At 37.4% G+C, this 5767-nt stretch overlaps 1 pseudogene; it reads right to left on the bottom strand.

Annotated features, from left to right (window-relative positions):
* Fpr-rs5 (formyl peptide receptor, related sequence 5) lies at window positions 689-1668 on the bottom strand (annotated as a pseudogene).

Raw genomic sequence — 5767 nt, 5'->3', positions numbered from 1 at the left:
TTTTTCTGTCAAACTAAAGGTCAAAGAATTTTTTTTACCAGATTTATACTCAAAACACTGTCATACAAGGTTGCATGAGGAGGAAAGTGAGACTCGGGTGGCACAGAAAGCATCCCCATGACCTCTAGGGATACTGCCATTGCCTTAGTCATAGCTTGTAGAAATTTATTTAGCCCCACCCTGATATTTCTATCCTGCCTTTATTTATGTTCTCTGATAAAAGACATACAACCTTTATATTTAAAATAAGTCTTAAACAACACAAGGGAGGAGCAGATACTAGTCTCTATGAGATTTGTTAGAATCTACTTTCCCATAGATAACCCTGAACTATTACTATGTTTTATTTGGGCTGCTCTTAACTCTAACTGGCCAGCACATATGGCCATGTTCTCTTGACTCATAACACGTGCCACTTTCTTTTTCCCCCTACTGTACCCTTCTTCCCCTCCTGGCTCTTCCAGCCCCAAGTCCAAGAATCCTAAACCCTACCTATGTCTCTTCTACCCAGCTATTGTCTGTTGGCATTTTTATTTACCAACAGAAATATCTATGGAGAATGGTCACTTAGTGCCTTATATGGGGACTCTCTCATCTCTGGGACAACCAGGTGTTAGAAGCACACACTTAGCATTACTATTGATAGCAAAAGGCCAAACTGTGACAGTTGCTGATGGATGAGTCTTCCCTCAGGGCCTACTCTTCCCTCAGGGCCCTCTCTAGACTGGCAGACAGGGAATGGATCAGTCTGTCTCTAAATTCTTGACCCTGGAATACATAGAGTATTGGGTTGAGGCAGCTGTTGAATGTGGCCAGGATGCTTGCTGGGTTCACCAATATGTGAATGCTTTCTAGTGTCTCCTTTTTCCAGATGTTACCTAAAGGCATAATCAACTGAAAAGGGAACCAACAGACAAAAAATGAAGCTTATACAGACGTGAGGACACGTAAGGGACAGGTGTAATTCACAAAGTCACTTCTGTAGATCTTGGTAGCCATGAGTCCATAGCAGATGGCAATGAAGGACATTGGCAGGCTGAAACCAATAATAAAACTGATGATTCCTGCAGCTGTGTTCACAGTAAAGAATACTTTTAATTGTTCTTCATGGTTTGCAACCCAGGATTCAAAGTTACATGTACAGTACATGTCTGCTCTTGCATCTCTTACTGTAGTCAAGAAGAGTAAATGTGGCAAGGTAAACAGCAGAGCAACAATCCAAGCTACAACAACCACTTTTCTGGCCAGACTCACAGTTTGGTGATTCTGAGACCATACTGGATGCTGGACACAAATACACCAATCTGTGGCAATAATAGTGATTAGGAAAACACTTACAAAAAGATTTATGTGCACAATGCTGTGAACAAATTTGCAAAGGAACCAACCAAAAAGCCATTTTCCTCTCATGATCATTGAGATGATATGGAGTGGTAGTATAGCCATAAAAGAGAAGTCACCCAAAGCCAGGTTCATATAACAGATAGTGGTCACAGTGTGGATCATTCGGAACCCAGCCACCCAAATCACGAGCCCATTACCTAGCACAATGAGGATAAAGGGTATCGAAAGGACTATGACTGCGATGATCCACAGAACTGTGGAGCTGGTAGATTTATAGAACAACAGTTCTGATCCATTCAGAGGGATGGAGGAGTTGTCTTCCATTTTGTTAGCACCTGAAACATTTCAACAAAGAGAGTTTCTCAGATGTAGGTGCAGTTTATAGCACTGTTACTCAGATCCAACATCATCTTCTATATTATAGGGTTAATAGAGTAAATCTGAATCTATGCAGAATGTTCCTTATGGAAAGCATACTTCTACAGATTATGCAAGAGAAATATTACTTCTCAAACCAACTATAAAATCTCCAATGTCTCACCACTGATATTGAGCTGTGGATGGATAGAAAACAGAATGTAGGCAGGCATGAGTTAACCATGAGGAAGAGAGCAGTGGACTGATTAGATTCTCCTTGGCTAAGGCTGTTTATCAGTTCTTTTTTCTTAAAGAAGAAAATTCAGTAGAGAGGGGCAAAACACTTTAAGTGGGTTTGTTTGCAAACCAATCATTAAGGGGTACCTGGAGGTATTGGAGTTTGTTTACTGAAAATTGTAGATGGTGTCTTCTTAATTCTAGCTGTAATATTGTTACTACTGTTGTGGCATTCATTTTTGTCTATTGGCCTGTTTTCAACTAATTATCCTTCTAGACACACTCTATTATAAGAAGAAACTGCTCAGGGAGGACCATAAAATCCTTAGTTGACTCATTGATTCTGATAGTTTCTACATTGTGAGTTTCAAAGAGAACTTTTGTGAAGATTATGAGGTACATGTTATATTCACAGTGCTAGAGTTTGTTATCTTTGTCCAAATCATACTATTGCATACTACATTTCTATGTTTACATGTGTGTCTGTGTCAGTGTCTGTGTCTATGGGTGTAAATATATATTCATGTTTGTGCACGTTGGTTTAAATGGCAGTGTAAAATGTCAACTGCCATTCTTCAGGTGCCAAACATTTTGAATTTTAAAACAGATTTCTGTCACTGACCTAGAACTTACTGAGGAAACTAGCTGATGAGCCTAAGTACAACCAATATTACTCTACATTTGCCTCCCCAAAATGTTTCTACAAGAAAAGCCCCATCTCTATTTTACAGTATTTTATTTCTGTTAAGCAAGCACATTATCAAGTGAGCTATGCCTAGAGCCTGAGACCTCCTTTGTACTGTATATCTTACTGTGATTTTCCTGATAGTTCCACAGGAAAGGAGTAAAAATAAGATTATAATGAAGCTAGAATTCAGACCTTATACTAGCGTGTCTGTGTGGCAACAAGAAAATTTCTTAATATCTTAGATAATGATAAGGAATAGTTCAATACAGCTTCAAAGGGGTTTAATGACAAAGAGGAGTTCAAGAAACAACTACCAAGACAAAGTGACACATAATATATTATCCAACTTCTTGCTAAGCTCATATCAGATTTAAATGTAATTGTGCCCATGATATTCACCTCTCTGATATAGGTTAACACATAGTCTCTTAGCTTCTACATATTTTATAGATCATATTTCTCTTAATATAAGTCATTGGTTTGAATCTAGACTTCAAGAGAATCTTCAACAGTTACTACCACTGTTTAAAAATTTTTGATAATGTGTGCTTCCCTGTGGTTTTGCAAAGGCCAGAAGTCAGTGAATCCTATCTCTATCTTGAAGTAATCTCTTCTTTTGTTCTTGCTTGAGATGAAGCTCTTAGTGCTTAGTATACTAAGTATCACCATGCCTGCATATTTAGTGTTATATGGGATAGAGTGTGAGACTTAATGGGTTTTGGTATACATCTGCAGCCTCTCCTTAATCTGCTTACATTTTGTAAGACCTATATATAATGTTTATGTTAGTCTAAAAGATTTTATTACTTCAAACTTTTATATGAATTAATTGATGTTTTGATTAACTATAAAACCTAGAGAAGGCTCTTTGAATAGTAATAGAGATTTGGTTTTAAATCAACTTGTTTTGATATCTGAAAACATCATCTACCACACGCAATGTAATAGAAAGGACTTAAGTACCTATAGAACCAATATAATAAATCTTCTGTGTTAAGCTATCTAGAGTTTATTCTAGGGGATGCTGGAGAGGTCTAGGAGAGAGAATGGAAATCAGTGGGGAGCATCTCTGAGACTTTTCTGAGACCATTAATTAAAGAACACGCAGGAGCTGGACCTAGTTCCCTCTCACATTTGTAGCAGATGTGCAGCTTGAACTATAGTGGGTTCCCTAACAGATGGAGGGGAGCTGTCTCTAACTCTGTTGCCTGCTGTTCCATTTTCTTCCCCTAGCTGTACTGTTGGGCCAGGCCTCTATGGGAAAGAATGTGCTTAGTCCACTTAAATTTGCATATATGTGGTTATCACCTTCATGTGTTCACACACGGTCTTCCCTGTGAGTGTCAATAATTGAGGTTTTTCTTTATTTGCAGGATATCACCTATACTTCATTAGACACTACCTTTAGTGTCTTATAGAACTTTAATTATTACTTAAATATTCTGCTTTTAAATAGTTGCATTTTGATATATAATGATTAAAGATGTATCATAAAAATGAAAGAAACATCAACTTAAGCCATAGCATGAAATTGTAGGGAAGAAAAGCAATGAACAATAATTTTGGAGATAGGACTGAAGAAACAAGTGAACCATAGATTTGCCTAGATATCCATAACAAGTTCTGAGATAGAGTGATTAGAGTGAGGGTGATGGAAATGTAAGCTCTCAAAAAAGACACAAAAGAGCTAGTTAGACAGGAGATAATGTTTTCTATTGGCTGGAAAGATGTCATAGTGTTTAAATGTACTGACCGCTAGCCTAACAAGATCTGTAAATTAGGGTCCAGTGAATCTGACATCAATTTCTGACCTCTCTTGGCCCATGGTCTATCTTCTGCTTAGACATACATACAGGAAAAATCAGAAAAAACATCATACATACAAAATTTTAAAAATTATTAGTTATGGGTAAAGAATGTTTTCTATCCCTTATATGTAGATATTACTCACTGCACTGAAATTCTTTCTCTATCTTCTGCATTAGTATTCCTGTTTGTTATATTCAAACAATCACTTGTAACAAACATGACTCTGAAGTAACAAGTGAACTGAATGATACTCTGATCATTGATCTATTTACATGTGTTTATACAGCCAATAAGTCAAAAAAATTTTTTTTCGTTTACTAAAAGAAATCAAGAGAAAGAAGCTATGATTTCTACAGGTACGCATAATCAATTTGCTCTGCTCTTAAATGAAGATTTGCTGGCATAGTACCACAATCCAAATTATATGTTATTGATGTACTCACATTAGCAAGTTAAGATCAATACTTTACAGCCTGCTGGTATGAAGTATTTACTATCTCAAAATTACATAAAATGCTCATTCTCAGTGACTGTGTTCCAGTCAGTGCAGTTATAGATCCTGAGGATCCCTAGTTCACCTCTCCACCTAAAGCTGCAATTACCTTGTCACCTGCTGAGCTCTGACACCTTGTGCAAAGGGACCACGATGCACGGTGCACAAGCTGTAAATCCAGTTCCAGAAGTAAGCCAGTCCTGGGGATTGTTAGCTAATTATGAGATAATTAGCATTGATGAAAACATCCCTAAATCCATTTCCAAATACAGAAAAGAGTATCCTCAACATCACAGACATTGTCTGTCATGTTCATGATAGAACTTGTGCTATTGTTTCAAAATAAGGATCATAAGGCTGTTGTGAAAATAGATGTATAAATAAATACTAGCAAGGCTTGGACATATGCTCACATCACAATTTTGGCAAACGTGGGAAAGACTATTCCATTTACCTTCTCTAATTTGTATCTTTGGAACAGCGTGGATCTAAGGCAGCAAGGAGAATAAAGGACATATTCTACCTCTGAATCCATTTCACCCTTCTTACTGACTCTCTTTTGTGAGTAGTTTTAATTCACAACCAGAACGTTTTGAGCTAAGGCAAAGGATAAGTAGGTAAATGCCACTGTAGTGCAAGGACGGGTACCTGAATTCACAGCCTCAAGTCCCATGTAAAATCCTTGCACCAGTGTATCTATAACTCTCTGTGTTCTGAAGTTCAGGTTGATTTTTGTATAGTTCTTTTTTTTCCACTTGGTTGATTTCAACCCTGAGTTTGATTATTTCATGCCTTCTACTCCTCTTGGGTGAATTTGCTTCTTATTGTTCTAGAGCTTT

Source organism: Mus musculus, chromosome 17 (assembly GCF_000001635.26).
Source record: "Mus musculus strain C57BL/6J chromosome 17, GRCm38.p6 C57BL/6J".
Taxonomy (NCBI): Eukaryota; Metazoa; Chordata; class Mammalia; order Rodentia; family Muridae; genus Mus; species Mus musculus.
This window is presented reverse-complemented; position numbering and strand designations above follow the sequence as displayed.